We start from the raw sequence: 21,244 nt of genomic DNA, 5'->3' as shown, positions 1-21,244 counted from the left end.
GAGACTCAGCTTCCTGGACCTTTTTGTACATTTTCTTTTAGGCCTCCCAGATGGTATAGTGGTTAAGAGAGCCGCCTAGGATACCGAAGAGCCCAGGTTCGAATCCCGGAAGAGGCATGGTTGCAACTGCCCGTCCCTTCATAGAAGGTAACGGTGGCCGCCTGTTAGGCGCCTCTAGAGTAAAATAGCCACCACTTCCGGCCCTAGGAGTGGCCGATGTCGAAAAAAGACAAAACAGTACCGAACAGCGGTCCGAAAAAAAGGAATTCTGCTTTTAGTTTTGCGAAGGTATACTGGGGGAAAAAGAAGGGGGGACAATTCCTATATCTAAAGTTTTACTGGGCCGATTGACAGAATTCAAATTGCGTTTTTCAAGTCTCGAAAGCCCGATTCAGGATATGTATTAGATTTATATATAGCTTTGTTCTAATATAAGTATTTTGACACAAAAACGGACTTTTTCTGGAATGACATATTAATCACTCTTTTTTTTAATTAAACTTACTTAATTCCTTCTTCCAGAATTCGAAATATAGGCTTAATCCAAATATAATTCGCACATTTTTTATGATTTATTTTTAACATTTATATTTTTTAATATATTATATAATTTTTTTAAAAAACTTTTGTATTGTAACCAATATAATTTTTAACATCATCTTAAAGTAGGCGTATTTCTAGACACACCTGCAGAAACTTAGTTTTTTATTCAAAATTTTCTATGATATACATGAATTTGCATATTGGAGAGTTTTGAAATTTGGCATCTTTTTTTGAGCGATAATAACGCCAAACGATAATACGCACTTTGCTAAAATTATTTGAAAGTATGAACGATGACTTTTCCTACTCGTCTACAATAAAAAAAAATGCAAATAGTTTGCTATAAATTAAGAATTTCGCCAAGTAAATTGTTCTTAAACTGAAAAAAATAAGCCAAGATAAAACTTTTGAATTTCTCTGTAAATTTCGCAGCAAATTTTACAACATTTAATATTTAGGTATAATTTGAGGCGTAGAATCGAAATATGGAAAAAATTGGCATGTCTTTTCAGATAAAGTCCGATTTTGTGTCAAAATACCTATGTTAGAATGATACTATATATAAATCTAATATGTATCCTAAGTCGCGCTAAATACAATTTTTAGCATCATCTTAAAGTAGACGTATTTCTAGACGCACCTGCAAAAAATTAGTTTTTTTATTCAAACGATAATGCGCACTTTGCTAAAATTATCAGTATTATCAGTAGTTAATAGCTTCGGAGAGGTCCGGATGGCTTTAGGATGGCTCTTAGTAATACCTGGCATTGCCATTTAAAAGATCTGCAACTCCCTTCATCTTAGGTTTCTGAGGAACCTAACTTCTGTAAATGTTAACTTTGGCGAAGACAGTCAGGGGACTTATTGCCCTGTCTTAATTTCTCAGTAAAATAACACCAATATTAGTACTTAAATCTAACAGTACGCAACCTGTTTAACGACAGAAAAAGTCTCCGTGGCTTGCAGTAATAACAAAGTTAAGTTTAAAGATTTACAATACGCATGTTCTCAACTTAGGTTTGCAAATACGATTAACAAGATTAAAGCAATTCAAGAAATTCAAAAACTGGAAGAAGATAGTAATAAGACGTTCGCAGTTGCTGCCAAAAGTTCACTCTTAAACTCAAGAACTCGGTACTCATATGCATCAACCAATTTGCAACTTGGTGGAAGACGAAGAAAATAGAAGTGACAGTAAAGACAAAAGTCAAAAAGATAACTAGTTAATAAACATAAACCCTGCGAGCTGACTGGGATGCCACTGCTTGACCGCAGCCTGGACTTGTTATCAGGGTCATCTTAATGCATGGGCCCACTGGACAATGATCATAGGCGCCCTATTCTAACTCGTTTATATTTTATTTCTACAAGTGGTTGTCTCAAGGGCCCTAGCATACTCGTTTGCCGGAGGTTCCGGACCCTTTATAATTCTTTAAAGACGGTAATACCTGTTTTCACTTTTTTGAAGAATTTATTTTTTAGATTTCAATTTGATGTGATTATTATAAGCATTAGTTTCTTTGCATCTTCCTTATCCTGTTTTCTTGAAAAAATTTCCCTTTTGGGTTTTACATGTTCCTGGCCAAAGAGAGTTTTCCATGCATCAGTAAAGAACTCCATTTTTGTATTTTTCTAACAGCTTCTTCAGATTCTTCTTTGCTTTGGAAACAGTCTTCACTATAACCCTGGTTCATTTGTAAGTAGGAAAGACTCAATTCCTACGATTCACTACTATAAATCTTGCCTTTGAATGACTTAAGATTACTCCTGCTGTATCAGTCAGATTGTTTCCACAACATCGAATTTGTCCTTTCAGAATTTTTTTCAGGTCAAATGAAAAATTGGCAGCCTTTATAGCATCTTTTGAAAAACAGTTCTGAGTAAAGTTTCTTAGAAGTGGAAAAGATCTACTGGGCTATCAGCTGAAGCAGAAGTTGTGTTGAGAGGCTGGTTTCAGAAATTAAATTTTAATTCCATACTTTTCCTCCAGGTATTTCTACAACCAGGAACATTATTAAACAACGGCATAGCCTTCAGAAGAAGCAAAATATTAAAAGAAAATCACCTTAGCAAAATATTTGCACAAAGCTCATGGCTTCTTACAAATTTTGGGAGGTTTAGAAAATTTTTACTTAATATGAAAGAATTCACGGAAAGAATTTATCAATGTAATTCCAGATTTTTCCTGCGTTCCAACTCGACCTTTTCAAAAAAATATAAAAAGGGCGATAAAAGTTGCAAGTCAATTCGGTGTCCAGCAAAACTTTGAAGTTCTGCATTAACTCAATGACAGAATTTTTTAAAATCTTAGCTTCGCAAACTCGGGTTTAAAAATGGATGTTAAAGTTATATCTTATGACGAGTTATCTCGTCTTGATTGTTTTTGTTGATAATCTGAAGCTTCGCTGAATGTTTTCTAATGTAGCATTTAAGAATATTACTATAAACTATATTAATGCAGGGATTGTTCTTTACAACTGAAAATAAAATCGACTTTTTTTATCTTGGACTTTAATTCTGAATTAAAATGTAATGAAATTCTTTTTTTATTCCTATATCTAAAGTTTTACTGGGCCGATTGACAGAATTCAAATTGCGTTTTTCAAGTCTCGAAAGCCCGATTCAGGATATGTATTAGATTTATATATAGCTTTGTTCTAATATAAGTATTTTGACACAAAAACGGACTTTTTCTGGAATGACATATTAATCACTCTTTTTTTTAATTAAACTTACTTAATTCCTTCTTCCAGAATTCGAAATATAGGCTTAATCCAAATATAATTCGCACATTTTTTATGATTTATTTTTAACATTTATATTTTTTAATATATTATATAATTTTTTTAAAAAACTTTTGTATTGTAACCAATATAATTTTTAACATCATCTTAAAGTAGGCGTATTTCTAGACACACCTGCAGAAACTTAGTTTTTTATTCAAAATTTTCTATGATATACATGAATTTGCATATTGGAGAGTTTTGAAATTTGGCATCTTTTTTTGAGCGATAATAACGCCAAACGATAATACGCACTTTGCTAAAATTATTTGAAAGTATGAACGATGACTTTTCCTACTCGTCTACAATAAAAAAAAATGCAAATAGTTTGCTATAAATTAAGAATTTCGCCAAGTAAATTGTTCTTAAACTGAAAAAAATAAGCCAAGATAAAACTTTTGAATTTCTCTGTAAATTTCGCAGCAAATTTTACAACATTTAATATTTAGGTATAATTTGAGGCGTAGAATCGAAATATGGAAAAAATTGGCATGTCTTTTCAGATAAAGTCCGATTTTGTGTCAAAATACCTATGTTAGAATGATACTATATATAAATCTAATATGTATCCTAAGTCGCGCTAAATACAATTTTTAGCATCATCTTAAAGTAGACGTATTTCTAGACGCACCTGCAAAAAATTAGTTTTTTTATTCAAACGATAATGCGCACTTTGCTAAAATTATCAGTATTATCAGTAGTTAATAGCTTCGGAGAGGTCCGGATGGCTTTAGGATGGCTCTTAGTAATACCTGGCATTGCCATTTAAAAGATCTGCAACTCCCTTCATCTTAGGTTTCTGAGGAACCTAACTTCTGTAAATGTTAACTTTGGCGAAGACAGTCAGGGGACTTATTGCCCTGTCTTAATTTCTCAGTAAAATAACACCAATATTAGTACTTAAATCTAACAGTACGCAACCTGTTTAACGACAGAAAAAGTCTCCGTGGCTTGCAGTAATAACAAAGTTAAGTTTAAAGATTTACAATACGCATGTTCTCAACTTAGGTTTGCAAATACGATTAACAAGATTAAAGCAATTCAAGAAATTCAAAAACTGGAAGAAGATAGTAATAAGACGTTCGCAGTTGCTGCCAAAAGTTCACTCTTAAACTCAAGAACTCGGTACTCATATGCATCAACCAATTTGCAACTTGGTGGAAGACGAAGAAAATAGAAGTGACAGTAAAGACAAAAGTCAAAAAGATAACTAGTTAATAAACATAAACCCTGCGAGCTGACTGGGATGCCACTGCTTGACCGCAGCCTGGACTTGTTATCAGGGTCATCTTAATGCATGGGCCCACTGGACAATGATCATAGGCGCCCTATTCTAACTCGTTTATATTTTATTTCTACAAGTGGTTGTCTCAAGGGCCCTAGCATACTCGTTTGCCGGAGGTCCCGGACCCTTTATAATTCTTTAAAGACGGTAATACCTGTTTTCACTTTTTTGAAGAATTTATTTTTTAGATTTCAATTTGATGTGATTATTATAAGCATTAGTTTCTTTGCATCTTCCTTATCCTGTTTTCTTGAAAAAATTTCCCTTTTGGGTTTTACATGTTCCTGGCCAAAGAGAGTTTTCCATGCATCAGTAAAGAACTCCATTTTTGTATTTTTCTAACAGCTTCTTCAGATTCTTCTTTGCTTTGGAAACAGTCTTCACTATAACCCTGGTTCATTTGTAAGTAGGAAAGACTCAATTCCTACGATTCACTACTATAAATCTTGCCTTTGAATGACTTAAGATTACTCCTGCTGTATCAGTCAGATTGTTTCCACAACATCGAATTTGTCCTTTCAGAATTTTTTTCAGGTCAAATGAAAAATTGGCAGCCTTTATAGCATCTTTTGAAAAACAGTTCTGAGTAAAGTTTCTTAGAAGTGGAAAAGATCTACTGGGCTATCAGCTGAAGCAGAAGTTGTGTTGAGAGGCTGGTTTCAGAAATTAAATTTTAATTCCATACTTTTCCTCCAGGTATTTCTACAACCAGGAACATTATTAAACAACGGCATAGCCTTCAGAAGAAGCAAAATATTAAAAGAAAATCACCTTAGCAAAATATTTGCACAAAGCTCATGGCTTCTTACAAATTTTGGGAGGTTTAGAAAATTTTTACTTAATATGAAAGAATTCACGGAAAGAATTTATCAATGTAATTCCAGATTTTTCCTGCGTTCCAACTCGACCTTTTCAAAAAAATATAAAAAGGGCGATAAAAGTTGCAAGTCAATTCGGTGTCCAGCAAAACTTTGAAGTTCTGCATTAACTCAATGACAGAATTTTTTAAAATCTTAGCTTCGCAAACTCGGGTTTAAAAATGGATGTTAAAGTTATATCTTATGACGAGTTATCTCGTCTTGATTGTTTTTGTTGATAATCTGAAGCTTCGCTGAATGTTTTCTAATGTAGCATTTAAGAATATTACTATAAACTATATTAATGCAGGGATTGTTCTTTACAACTGAAAATAAAATCGACTTTTTTTATCTTGGACTTTAATTCTGAATTAAAATGTAATGAAATTCTTTTTTTACATTTGATTTCAAATGATATAATTGAGTCCTTTCTGCAGTGATATAACACTTTAATTTATTGTGTAAGTTCATTGCATGCTACGTTACAGTAACACAAAAAACTCAGGTAAGCATTTTCAGCTGCTAAATTCACAACACGTTCTGTTGCTGACCATATAAATGAGCAGTCAATAGTTTATAAATAAATTGCTTCAGCATTAAACTTTATATATTTACATTTTTTTGGCTTCAGGCATAAGATCTGCCCTTTCCCAAAAGAAGACAATGCTTTAGATATCTGCAATTATGAAAGCTTCTGTGATCGATAATACGTTCTCTCAGATTTATAGCTTTGCCTGCATGATGATATAGAAAAGAATATAAAGTGGATTTTGGAAAAAAAATATATTCAACATTTGAGGAGGGGGGGGAGAATGTTCCATTGTTCTGAGAAGGATTTCTGAGGTACAAAACAACTTTTGATGATGTGTTCTGAGCTGAAGTTTCGGAATATCCCGCCCAGGATTCACGGTCGTCTCTTCTTTTTAAATAAAGAAAAAGATCACCAAAGATAGGTGCATAAACAGGCTGATCACGTACCAAACTGTACCCCGGTAATTTCTGGCTTCCTGGTCTTCAACAACAACAGGTGGAGATAATCCAAAAATATGTATAATACTTTTATGAAAGTAGTAAGAATCAAAATTCATCAAAAGTGCTTGGTTTGTTTACGGAAATAATGGCACGGTAGGATGCATTTGTCTCGCACCACACATGGTTGTTTCCTGTGCCTCACAACTCATCCAGACGTCCGACCTCGAATTTTGCAACGTACTTAACAACGCGCCATTTATGGTCATAGTTAGGGCAGTAGTTTTATTGCTGAGGAGAGAAAGAACAACATTCGCAAAATGGTTATGGGGTAATGGCAAAATGTTATTATACTGAAAATTTGCGAAACTTTCGTAGCCTGAAATTCACACTAACAGTTTCGTGAAAGTTTTTGCGATCCAAGACTTATTATAGGATTGCTGGTGCGGAATGTACAGCAGAAACAAAGCGATAACACAAATAAATAGCTTAATAAAAAGAAAATTATAATTTAACAGAAATTTGCATTTAGAAGAAAGGAAATTTTACAAGCATATTCACCACTGTTACTTTAGAACAAGATTTCCATTTAATTAAATGAGATTTGTGTACGTTATACTGTATATACTTAGACTTTCCTCATTAAGTATATATCATTAAGTATAATTGTTCCTCATTAAGTATAATGGTTCCCAATCGTTTAGATCTAAATATAGAATAACCAGATTTTCCCAGAGTTTTGAAATTCAAATTTTGTCCGTATGTGTTCGAATCACTTTTCAATCTGTTGCCCCCAAAGATTATCGTGATATATTATTTAAAAAATGAAATGATCAAGAATCGGTATATACGTATGTATTCTTATTTCTCGCATTGAACGAAATCGCACCTAGATTTACCAAGTTTTTAATGCACGTAGGCCTTCAGCCGAACATGGGGACCTCGAAATCCGAATGTTGATTTTTTTTTATTTATTTCAAATTTTGTACAAGTAAAAAAAAAAAAAAAAGAGAGAGAGAGAGAGAGAGAGAATTAGCAAACTCAGCGATTTGAAAGCGAGCAGTAGCATCATTTGTTCGAAATAAAACTTTTTTATTTTCAGCGCGTCAGACTGTTGCCATTCGTCAAAATTTAAGATACTTATCTTTCAATTTTAATCCACAAATTCATCTATTTAAAAGTCATTGCCTCAACTAGAATATTTATTACCTCCACCCGCTAGTGTACTGCGATTCAGCAAAGCGGAAGAAATTAAATCATTTTATTACTGTATAGCAAACTGAGCGGTGAAAAGCAATAAACGGAGTTCTTAGAAAAATTTTCTTCTTTTTAATCTAATTAATTTAAATACAAATTCATTTAAAGCATGAGATGTCTAATTAGAAACATTAAATATTTTTTACGAAATGAAACTAATTGGACCCATTAAAATCATTATATTCGTAGCTCCTTTTGGCGGCTGGGCGCTTAAACGATTAGTTTTCAAAGAAATAATATAGCGAATATAATATATATATATATATATATAAGGCAACCCCTAACACTCTATCGGGATTTCTAAAGATATGCCGTTTTAAAATATTTTGTGATTTTGCTTTTGAATTTGATGTGCTCTTGATTTTATGTGCAAAGAAAATGATGCTTAGTAATAATGTTAAAAATACAAAAAAAAAAAAAAAAAAAAAAAAAAAAAAAAAAAAAAATGTTAGCAGGAATGAGTCTAGGAGCAGATTGGTAACCTAAGTTGCTCAGCAAGAGAATAAGAAACCTTAACAAATCCTCTGGTGGGAAGTTAAAATCTGAATCCTTTCAAATTTTTTTTCTTTCTTTTCTTTGTAGAACACTTTTATGAAATAAAAATGAAAACATATTCACAACAAAATTCATATTAAATATATTTACAAAATCCGGGAATGCTTACAGTAGGAGGGGCATCTTCTGTAGCATATCCCGAAGCGTGACAGTCCATTTAAAATGTAACATTGCCTCGTGCCGTCTGGCCACTTTGCCCTACCACCATCATCAAAGTTAATTTAGTAAATAATATAATATAGCAATTAGGATATCTATCACCAAGGTAATATTTAGAATATCGTGACCAGAAATGGCGCCGTTAATCAGATTGTTATTTATCGAAGTGTCACCCATAGCAATCATTAAGCCACGTAACGCGAAGTTGAGTTTTCAAATGATAGCCTAATGCTGTTGTCATGCGCACGTACCCAAATGTAGCAGATGTAAGTAGCAAAGATAGGTTAGATAATTCTGTATTTACTTGAGTAATTGCGTCTAAAATCAACAACAGCATAAAAAAGTGCGCTGTCTTGCGCAACAACTTTGTCCTTTGAGCGTCTAGCGTCCCGTCTGGTAAAAAATTGTGCCACGTTTCAGAAATGGTACGGCCTCGTTAAATTTTATAGCTGTATTGTTAACTATCAGTTACGCTAGGCGAACAGCTGGAAAATGAAATGAAAAGTTCTTAACACAGAAATCTGTATTCTAGTGGTCTGCAAATTGTATCTACTTGGGGAAACCCTAAATTAGTAATTTTATTTCGTAAAAAGCCTAAAAATATATTTTTTTAAATGTTTGCCACTTTCAAAAAAAAAAAAAATTAAAAACCCTTGAAAATAAACAGCATCTTAATAAAAATGAATCAAATATTTATTTTAAAGCTAACACTATTCTTATATTCTATTTAAAATTAAAATTTACATCACAATATAATTTCGATTTTTATCGATAATTTACATCAGAGTACTATTTCGGTCTATACTGATAATTTAAGTCAAAATATTATTTAATTTTCAATGTACATATTTAAAATAATTCATAAATTTCTTTTCGGTCTATATTGCGAAAACGATTAACATCAGAATATTATTTCTGTGTCTACTGATGGTTTACATCAGAATATCAGTTCGGTCTATAGTGATAATTTACATTTAAATAATATTTAATATTTAATTTTCGATGTAATTATTTAAATATTGCATAAATTTCGTTTCGGTCTATATTGCGGTTTCTATTTCGGTCTGTAAGAAAGTTTACATCAGAATATCATTTCGGTCTTATATTGATAATTTGCTTCATAATATTATTTCGGCTTATTATTCAAATAATTCTTTTTCGATGTATATACTTAAATTAGTGCATAAGTTTCTTTTCAGTCTATATTGCGAAGACCGCATTTAAATTAGTGCATAAATTTCTTTTCGGTTTATATTGCGAAGACAATTTACATCAGACTATTATTTCGGTCTCTATTGATAATTTACATAAGAATACGATCTCGGTTTATATTAATAATTTACATCAGAATATTATTCAATTAATTCTTTTCCGAGGTATATATTTAAATTAGTGCATAAATTTCTTTCCAGTGTACATTGCGAAAATCTGTATAACGACTGTGGTGCTCCTCATACACAGTATTGTTTCTTTAAGCACTGAATTAGTCGAAGAAAAATTCTCTTAAGAAGATCTGGATTTAAAATCTTAAAATGACGGATTTATTAAGATTTAATCTGTAAGCTTTAAGGTTACTTTTTTTCTTCATTCGAGTACGAGCTTTTAATAATGCCTAAAAATATTTCGATGTTTCTAACTCAAAATGCGTTGGCAACATTACTCGATTTGGATACAAAATGAATCTTCTACTCGTTCAAATGGTAAAATATCTTTCGTAAAATGTCTCGCTGCTAACAAAATATCATCATTTTGGTGATGTTGCCTAATTAAAGGAATCAGCTTCTCTTTTAACCTACTGATTTTAATAAAATGAACATTTTGTAGTTTCTTCAAAACAGAATGGTTTAGAAAATTACCTTCTCTGCTCACTCCTGGATAGAATCAGTTGCTTATAAATTTTAAACCAATTTTATTTTTCGCGAATTTCTTGATTTTTCTTACATTTTAGCACTATATGCAAAATTTCAATCTCAGATCTTTTCTTTAATTCAATGAAGAGCTAATTTTGATGCCTTTAGTTTCTGAACACTTTGATGAAGAGAAATGTCCAGTTTCTCGACCTAACTTCCATTTAATTTTTTTCATGATTTTTTTGTTCTTTTTCAGGCTTCTTTTCGACTCACGGAGTAGTAATGCTGCTGATCACTGGTAGTTCGACTCAGATTCTAGTCCCGGAGAGCATGCTGGCTGCATTGGAGTTTTCATGGTTTTTCACATCATGCATAGGAGCCATTTTCCCTCAGAGAGTCCTCTATGAAGGCATTTCTTGTCTCTCTCCTTAACCCTCGCGTACTATGCTATTATCAAATATGGAAAACCGGACCTCTGTCCCAGAATTTTGATTTGCATTAAATTTTTCGTGCTTTTCATACTATTTTAAAGCTTGATAAATCATTGCTTTTGATACCCGACTACTTTTATTGCGTTGAAATTTAACACTTTTTTTTTCTTGTGGCATCACAGCTATAAACTCATACTGTTATAAAGCTTTCTTTAAATTAGGGGCTATTGTGACAGTTTGTAAACGGTTGTATCATTTAGTTGAAACTGCTATTATTTTGAAGTAAATGAATCGCTGTTACCATGGAAACTTGAAAAATATGCATGTCTTTTATTATTGGTTCAAATTAATCAATGAAATTGACTCATTTTTATTCTGGGCGCTCTTTATATCAACGTTGCGTGCTCTTTGCATAGAAAATGGAAAGGAAATCTTTATTTCGATTCAGTCTCAAAAATTATTTATTGCATGATATTTTAGATAATAATAATAAGAGGAATAAAAAATATTATTTACTGAGTTATTTTAGACCTGTGGCCTGTCAAGCAACTTTCCATGGCTCGCGAATGCATTTACTGTAAATTAATATTGTCAATTATTATGACAAGAATTTGGAGAAAAAGTTTGGGATTTCAATGATTTAGAATCAAATTAAAAACTAAACTTGACTAACATCCCAGAAAATATACAGAGAAAATTAATTAATTTACACCATGATATAAATCCCATCCAAAGATTTGAAGGTACAGATTTGATTAGCTTTACTTTGTACTTGTCAGAACATAAATAGCCTAAGCTGAGAATTTTGCAATAAAAATAATCTCTTTATTTGGGAGTACATTCATAAGTGAACAGTTTTTTCCGTTGTCGAAAATTAATAAATCTAAAAAAGAAGAAATCTATGGAAACTATTTTTACCAAGAAGAGTTTCTATTAATTCTCCAAAGATGCAAAATTTATCAAAATCGAAATGGATGAGGTGGTTGAAAATTATCCTAAGAAATGAAGAAGTTTATAATTATTTACATACAAATATATGTATTTTTTATAAATTCATTGATTTTTATGTAATTATAAATAATAAAATAGGCTATCATTATTTATTCTCAAGTTTTCCTAACTTGTTTTATTTTAAGTTAAAAATAAGTTATTTAAAGATTCATTCAATATATTAAAATTATTTGAAATAAATGCCGGTTTTAAGGTTTTAAATTTAGCTATAAATATATTTGAATTATGAAGGGAAAAAGGGCATAATAACTTATAAATTTAGAACTTATAAATTTTTGTTTGGCCGCAGCCCACTAGTAGTTTTTAATATAACTTTCCAGTATATTTTCATTTTATTGTTAATCAGTCTCAAATTTATGTGAATTTTATTTCACCATTATCGAACAATTTCATGCCTGAAAGAGTAGAGCAAAACTTACTTCTTATCTTCCTTTTTAATTTTAAATTATAATTAATTTTAAACATAGGTTAAATTTATATAAATTTAATTTCACATTTGTTCGGCTGCTCCGTAGAAGCCAAGTTTAGCAAGTTATCGCCAAATGCGCAGTTGTGCGTATGGATAACTTGGAAGTAGGGGAAACTGTTTAGTCAGATTACAGCTGATAGGGGACGGGTTACTTACAGGCGTCCCTTAAGTGTTGGCGGTGGCAGAATTTTCGGCTGAAAATCCAATTTTCCTTCCCGGTTCAAAATCCACGAATGAAAGTGGACATCAAACGTTTACATATGACATTTGGTAGAAGAATAAATTGAAAAGTAGCAGACGATATTTCTCATTTCAAATTACAAGCTATTGCAAGAAATTTTAATTCCAAAGCATTTGTTTTCTTTTTAATTATTTATGGAAATAGTTCTAAGAATGTGTAAGCACCCTATGTATTTCTTTAGAAATTATGCATGACGATAAGGTTGTGTCGCAACCAACTTTATCTACGTTGTAATACATTTTCTTTTATACATTCGCGAAATTATTTCTTTAAAAATAAAGCCATGGCTATAATATTTGTGGCAACAATTTGAAAAATGATACGATCCAAAAAGAGGGGATCGAGACTAAAAGTACAACTGATACTAAAAAGATTCTATTGGTATGAGACCATATGAATTGAAAACATAAGAATTTTGAGGTAACTATATGATAATTAATTTACGTTTTACAACTACTAATTAAGTTTAATTAAGCACTGCCCTATCTTCTCTTTGCTTTTAATCTCACATGTTTGCTCAGACTAGAAGATTTCGTAAATTAAATGCTCATGAAAGAGAGTATAAAACTTCTAACTTGTAGAATGAAAAGGTGGTCAGCGGATTACAAGAACCAGCGACAGTTTGGGTAACGATCGCATGAATACGGTTTGCACTTAAATTTGCCAGCATCTCTTTTACAAAGATTTCCTGAATGTAACACCAAGTATCTTGTTTAAAAGGAGCTGATGTCGGGTAACTGTAAATTTTAGGGCACGTCACGTAAATATTAAAATTTATTGTCAAGAAGTAATAGATTTAGATATAAATTATCACTTGAAATGCAGTTCACTAGAAGGGGATAACTGATATTTTAGTTCAAAGGGGCAATTTGGCTAGAAGGACTATTAATTTCGTTTTGGCGTTCTGCGTTGATTCACGATAAGCGTTGTTTCACTTTTCAAATTGTTGCCACACTATATTATCGCTCTGTGTTTTATTTAAAGAAATTAAATAATGAAGAATCTGCATGAATGTATGTATGTTTCTCGCACTGTGATAAAACAAATTGTACCTAGAACCACCAAAATTTGAATAACGTAATCTTCCATAGAATATGGGCATCTGAAAGCCCAAATTGGAAATTTGGAATTTGCTTTATTATCGATTTCGCATTTTGAAACACTTCAACGAATTTTTGATTCAAAAACTACGATTCCAAAGCGATCAGTGGCAACACTGTACGAAAAAAAAAAAAAAAAAAAAAAAAAAAAACCATTTTTATCTCCAGCGCTCGAGACTCTGTATCCGAAATTCTAAAGATATGCTCATTTTAAAATTAATTTGCTATAGTGTTGTTGAACTGAATTTTATAGTTTGAGTACGTAAAATATGATATTTGATAAATAAAGTAACACACAAAACGTTAAAAAAACTCCCCTTTGGACGTAATTTTAAATCTGAAACCTTTCAGAATTTTTTTAAATATTTTTTAATTTATATTTTAATTTTTGCCACTTTAAAAAAATATATATTAAAAACCCTTTGAATTAAACAGCATCGTAATAATAATAAGTAAACTGAATAATTCGTTGACAGCATCGTGTTTATTAGTCCAAATGGGTTTTGTCTCTGAAGGACTATTGTTTTCGTTTTGCGATTTTGCGTTGGTTCACTATAAATGTCCGTTTCACTTTTCAAACTGTTGCCACCAAATGTTAGAATCCTGCATTATATTTGAAGAAATTATATAATGAAAAATCTGCATAAATGTATGTATGTTTCTCGCATTGTGATAAAACAACGTACCTAGAGCCATGGAATTTTGAATGACGTAATTCTCCTACGAATATGGGCATGTGGAAACTCAAATTTGAAATTTGGAATTTGTTTTATGATCGATTTCATATTTTGTAAAACTTTAACGAATTTTTGAGTAACAATCTCAAGGATTTCAAAGCTAGCAATGGCAACGTTGTACAGAAAAACATTTTTATCTCCAACGGACGAGACTCTGTATCGGAAATTCTAAATTCTAAAGGTATGCTCATTTTAAAAACTATTTTTTGCGGTACTGCTCTTGAACTGAATTTTATGGTTTAAGTACGTAGAATATGATATTTAATTAATAAAGGTATTTAATTAATAATAAAGATATTTAATTAATAAAGGCACAAAACGTTAAAAAAAAGTCCCTTTGGACAAAATTTTAAATCTGTTTTTTTTTTTTTTTTTTTTTTTTTACTTTAAATTCGTGTTACTGTGCAAATTGATAATAATCAAAGCGATACCTTGCTGACTTTTGGAAATAACTCCAACTCTAATATGAGTAGCAGCGTTACAAGTAAATTTTGCAGAACATGTCTTTCATTAGATTGGGACCACCACACAAGCGTCCTTGTAAGTTAAAGCGAATTTAAAAGTCATTCGATACTATTATGCAGATTTTACACTTATACCTCAAATACCCATACTTCAAGCTTCAAATACCCATTTTTATATAAAAAAATTACACTACATATACAGTAAAATAAAAAATATAAAAAAGAAAAGAAACTTGTGAAAGCGTCCACACTCACTCACAAAGTAACAACGCCGCACGGCTAGTTAAATCGGATTCATGGGTGATTATCACGTGCGCTTTTCAACAAAAATTACCCATCCGAAATTTTTTGCGATGAAAAAGGCAGCAATTTTCTTCTATTGTGAGAAGCGGAAATAAGAGAAGGAAACTGGATTATCTTTCTTTGCCGCTTAGAGAGGTTTAGCTACATTTTTCAAGGCTGAAATTAAATCTTTCTTAGTGTTCACGCGTTCAAAGCTTGAATTGCACAGCTTTGGAAAATTCTTTTGACAACTGGAGCTATATATCACATGTAACAGAGCTTGTTGCCATGCGCTAAAAAGAAATTTTGAACTCTCATTTTTTTGTTTTGCTAAAGCTTCAGTTTAGTCGCATTACACTCTACAGAGTAGCCAATTACGTGCAATCCAAAAGAACCTTCGAAGGCTTCCAGAAGGGGTCGATTTAGTAAAAGGTTTGTATCAAACAGAAATTTTCATTAAATAAATTATTTTTGTTCTGAATAATTAAATATAATTACTTTTCTTCACTTAACTGTTTGGGTCAGGTACCTTAAAATAACCTCCAAAAAACCGTCAGGATTTTATATTAAAATAAACCACATATAAAAATTTACTTTAGAACGAAAATTATAGTAAAAAATCTGATATGGACAAAACATGACTTCCTTGTACGACCTATTAAATTATACACAATTTTTGCTGCACTACATTTAAACCTATTTCCTCAAGTTATTCTAATTTAATTAATCGATGTCTCAAGGCAAGTCGAGAACGATGTCAAAAATTATAAATTTGGAAATTAAATATTCCGGTCAGATTTTGCGATGCGGAAGTCAAACTTTGTCTTCATCGTGTCAACATCAACGCTTGACTGGACATGCAGCAACAGCAGATAACAACCCTGGCCACTCCGTTCGCCGGATTTAACACCATGCGACTTTCTTTCTTTAATGGTTTGTTAAAGACCGAGTTTATGTACCGCTAATGCCTTTGCCCCATGAGGAAATATTATATAATACTGTATTACTATACAAACTATATATTACAGTTTGTATATTAATATTTAATATATAACTGTATATATTGCATAGTAATGTCTTAAATATATTATTTTAATTTTCGGCGGCTGGATAGAACCTAAAGACGGGCCAGAGCTCACTTGCGGGCTGTGCTTCGCCCATCTCTAATTTGGTCTAATACCCGAACTATCTTTCGTATGTATGAAAAGTAAAATATATATAAATATATATATATAAATAGTGTCCTTTTTTAAAAAATATTGAATGCTTTTAATTAGGTAAATCATAAATTAAATGCAGTTTTTATTGAAATGAGATTAAAAAGTAATTTTCTTAAGAACTGAATCTTTTAATTTTAAACAGTTTGTTAATCAATAACAGACAGATTAAATTTCAAAGATAAATATCTTGCATTGTTCTAGACGGCGACAGACGCGAATGAAAAACGCATTTACAATGGACGACTGCAGCATGACAACGTATTACCTACAGCATAAGACGCAATGGCCAAAAATTCGAAATTCGTTATTATTATTATTATTATTTAATTCGCATATAAGAATAATATGCTAACTAAGACACAAAATAAAAGAGGCAGGTCGAATTTCTTTTACAACGGCAAGTACTGATTTATACATATCTATGATACGTAAGCTAAATACTGTGGTAATTCCGGCTATATATATATATTTACTTTAATTCAATCTTTGATATATATAAACTTAAAGTCTCTAAATAAGTTAGTAAATTGGAATAAAATCTACTTCAATCCTGCAGCTATAGCGTAGAACGGGTTTAAAAAAAATTTTTATTCGAATTTTTAGCCTATTTATATATTTCTTCATATATATATATACATATATATTTATTTGTATATATAGGAGAGAGAGACTACTGCAGTTTGTGCATTACTCGAGATTTGTACTATAAAATAACCCAGAATTGCCAGTGCGTGGTATAGTTTGATTAGTAAGAAATTTTTGAAATTTTCGCGTTTATTTAATCTTTTGCGGGTTACCTTTATTTGTTAAATATCATGTTCTTCGCACTTAAACCATAAAACTCAATTCAACAGCAATATCGCAAAATAATTTTAAAATGAGCCTATCTTTAGAATTTCCGATGCACAGTCTCGCGCGCTCGAGATAATTTTTTCTTTCCGTACAATGTTGCCATTTCTCGCTTTGGAATAATTGAGTTTGTTGATCAAAAACGTTAAAGTTTTACAAAATATGAAATAAAGAATAAAACAAATTCGGGCTTCCAGATGCCCATATTCGCAGGAGGATTACGTTATTCAAAACTGGATGGCTCTAGGTACCGTTGTTTCATCACAATGCGAGAAACATACATACATTTATGCAGATTCTTCATTATTTAATTTAAGTATAATACAGGGCGATAATGTTTAGTGGCAACAATTTGAAAAATGAATCCACATTTATAGTAAATCAACATAAAATGCCAAAACAGAAATTAATAGTCTTTCTGGGAAAATTGACCCCTTGGACTAAAAAAAAAGAAAGAAAGGGAAAAAGAGAGGAAAACAGATATTAATTTGTTAAAAAAAAAACATGTTATACATTTCTACCCATAGAATTGTTTACTACCTGACCTACGCAATGCAGCATACAGATTCTTTTTTTTTTTTTTTTTTTTCTTCCCTACTCAGTAGAACGCTATAAGAAAGGAAGAAACAAAACGAACTTCCCCAGGTGAGGCTCGAACTCACAACCCCGGCATGGCTCACAAGCACTGCTTTATAAGTACCGTGCGCTAACCAATTGCGCCACTGGGGAACGATTGCAAAGTCACTCTCTTGGCTACTAGTGGCAGAGCAATTGCAAAACACATTGCGTTGGGAAATTGTGTTTATTTATTTAATGGCATTTTTTTCGTTTGAGTCTGCGCTTGCGAATTTTCATGAAAAAGCGGCGAGTAACAGTAGAATTCTCAGAGTATTATACTTTTCGAATTTCCACAACACAATTTATCTTTCAAGTTACAACTATAGTTGCTTAATAAGCTGAGTCACATAAAAGCAATAATTTCTAGCTTAATATTTTACAATTTTATTTTATTCTTAATTAAACACATTTTTAGTTGATATAATTTATTATAAATTTAATGCAGAGATAAAGTTACTGCTCTGTTCATAATTTTGTTTTTCTCTCTGGACAATAAGAAAAATGGACATGGCGGAGTGCAGAACAAGCACTCCGTCCTGGAAACCTAAGCTTTTTTGGATTTGTCCCAAGGTTAGTAAAATCCACTTTACGGACCTTAGGTTTGTCCTTTTCCCTCATTTTGATATATGTTCTTAGTCTGGCGCTATAAGAAGGTCTTTTCCTGCATAACAAAAGGCCTGTCTGCATGTTTATGTGTCTATATTTGAAGAAGTCTGTACACATTCTCTATATAGCACAGATACGATAGATCTACAACGCAAAATTTTGCTCCTTATTAAAATTCTCAAAAATAATCTAATACCTAATCAATTTATTAACCATTGCCTTAAAGAGCAGGCGTTAAATACTCATTCTAAATCATTTAACTGATAGGAATATGATAATTTGTTCCTAAACCTGAGAGGGCGGTATAAGTTGGATGACTATCAGTTGAAGGATTTGTACATAGTGTAATTACAAAACTGTATATAATGTAAAAAGCTAATTGTTGTCAGACTTTTCTTATGCTGTTATTAAAAAAATGGGCCTATTTCATAATTTTTAGTCTGTCAAATAGCTCTTTGACAATGATAATTACTTTTTTTCTTTTCTTAATTTCTTCCTCGTTCCGACACGACAGTTTGCCAGAAATTAATTCATTTCCGTTAACTAGTATATTCAAAATTTTAACAGACGGTTTCATTCGCATAAGAACTCCGCAACAAACGTCCCTCAAGCCTTCCTAGTCCCTCTCTTGTCCCATAAATTACTTCTCACAAGTTTCGCCGCCTGAAATAATTCAAAGCCCCCGCTGCCGATAAAGAATTTCGGACACACAACCCTTCTGAGTAAGACGCCGCAGACAACCCTTTGCCCACGTTCCACTATAAAGAACGTAAGTTAATTAATACTTTTTTCTGGCCTTTTATATCTTCATGTACATTCCCTTTTCTTATTATATATATATTAATTTTCAATTTTTATTATTTGATTTGTTTTTGCAAAGATTGCATTATATTTCTTAATTTTCTAATTTTTTTTTTTTTTTTCAATTTCTTTGTGTTCTATTTCATAATTCCAATTAAGATTACCAATGTTTAATTTTTTACAAATAGTTTTGAATTAAAATGCATAAAAACGAGGGTGTCGGGTGGCAATTACTCAAGTATTTTATCAGTTTTACTACATGGATTGCTTTTCACTCAAAATTGTATTAGCGAAAATGTTTAATAAGAATGAGTTCTTTGGTGCTCTACTTTGGTTCTAAATACCTTCACTTCACGGAAATATTTGGCGTGGCTTGATTTGCCAGTTTGGCATCACTATTATTACTTGAGTAAAAGACGAAACACCTTCGTATTTATTCATTAATTATTATTCATTGAACGGGAGTTGGTTTGTTCCCCTTGAAAAGTCGACTAATTTCCAATCAATGGCAATAATTGCTTGCTTTTAATTTAATTTCTTTTTCCAATTGAAATTTTGTTATTCATGATTTACTTCAAGTCCCCGTAAAACATTTCTAATAATTTACATTCAAGTTGCTTTAAAATAATTTTCGGAGTTGAACTACCTATGGGTTTGCTCTTTTTGGATACTTCTACAAAAATTAATATTAGGAGATGACATGGTCAATATTTCTTTGGTAAATGAATTATATATTACATAATATATATAGAGAGAGCCTGTACATATTGTATATAGTCTGTACACATTCTACATTTGAAGACTGTACACATTCTATATAGAATATATTGGCAAAATGAATAAAAACTAAGTTTTTGCGCTCTGTTATAACTAAAATTATTTCCTAATTATGACTAAAATTATTATTATTTATTAAAAGAAAAGGGAAAAAAGTCTTTTTCGCTGCTTAAATTTGCTTCTGTAACTAGAATTGTCAAAGGCAATGAATGATAATCAGCGCAAAACCAAAAGCATGATTTTGCAGTTTTATGTTGTTTCCAGCTGAAAACATATTTATCAAGTTTTTGAATTTTTTTTTTTTTTTTTTTTAGTTTTTTATTTTTACTATTAAGGAGAAAGAGGAAATCGCATATTCTGTCAGCATGCGTTGAGAAAGATTATTATCACGATTCGAATATCTTCAAATCTTTAAATATATTTTTCTCGAAACAACAATTGTGCCAATTTGTTTTATAGTCTAAGTGGTGGCAATACGTATGAATATAAAAGACTAAAAATTCGAATGCCGTTAACTGTTAGAAATAATTGGTATATCCAGACATTAATATTGAATAACAAAGTACGAAATATTGCTGGTAAACCATTCGAACTTTTGTTGCAAGATGAGCCAGTGGCCATGAGGATAAGACTGCTGATCATTAGCAGTTCAACCTTGGTTATATCCTAACGAAATGGTTGGATGCGAGGTCGTGTTCGTAAGTTCTCCCATGTGTAGCATGAATACGAGCAACTTTCTCTTAAAAAGACCTTCCCTAAGGCATCTATTTATTTCAGACGAACCACTATTTCAGGCAATTTTTCTACCAGATTTACCACTGAAAAAAATCCACGATTTTTCCTTTTCTTCACCAAAAATTTTAAGTTGTTCGTCTTCAATAAGTGATCAGTTATCAGTATCGTATCCCCCAGCCATCAACAATCATTTTGGAAGATTATCATTGGAGAATTAATCCCCCCCCTTTACATGATAACTCCAAAATGATCGCGCTGATTTGCTTACTGTTGCGAAAAGCCCAGCTTCAGTGAGATAGCTTTCCCTCAAAGCGGGGTTAGGGTTGCCAAGAAGCGGAAAATCGGTTGAAAGACGGAGTTGCCAGATTTGGCACGAAATCGTCCATTTGGTAATATTTGAGCACAAAATTGGAGATATGCCATAGACAGAGCGAGAACATTCTAGAACGCATTCTTGGCGATTCTCCACGGGAATATTCACGTGAGTAGGTTAAAGCTATATACGCCCTGCATGTACAGGAAGTAGTAGCGTAGTAGTATCTTGATTTCAGAGATTAGCTTTAGAGTGATCGACCGAGTCGGGAGCTGTACTTTAGTGCTTTGTCGTGAAACTATGTCTTCACCGTTATAGTCTGATAGCCTGAA

General features: G+C 31.8%; 1 long non-coding RNA gene and 1 other non-coding gene across 4 annotated transcripts in view; one reads left to right on the top strand and one right to left on the bottom strand.

Annotated features, from left to right (window-relative positions):
- The window catches only part of LOC118186613 (uncharacterized), a 746,791-nt gene extending 735,979 nt beyond the window's left edge, over positions 1-10,812 (top strand). For all 3 annotated transcript variants that reach the window (XR_015042523.1, XR_015042524.1, XR_015042525.1), the window contains exon 3: positions 10,515-10,812. This is a non-coding gene — a long non-coding RNA (uncharacterized LOC118186613). The remainder of the gene's footprint in view (positions 1-10,514) is intronic.
- A 6,887-nt stretch (positions 10,813-17,699) lies between these two features.
- TRNAI-UAU (transfer RNA isoleucine (anticodon UAU)) lies at positions 17,700-17,791 on the bottom strand. The gene is given in 2 exon segments: positions 17,700-17,735; positions 17,754-17,791. It is a non-coding gene; the product is annotated as a tRNA-Ile (tRNA).
- Between the last annotated feature and the right edge of the window lie 3,453 nt (positions 17,792-21,244).

This window comes from Stegodyphus dumicola, chromosome 8, assembly GCF_044657685.1.
Source record: "Stegodyphus dumicola isolate Sdum_Otavi_A_Nest chromosome 8, ASM4465768v1".
Lineage (NCBI taxonomy): Eukaryota > Metazoa > Arthropoda > Arachnida > Araneae > Eresidae > Stegodyphus > Stegodyphus dumicola.
Note: the sequence above shows the minus strand (reverse complement) of the source record. Positions and strands in the feature narration are given on the sequence as shown.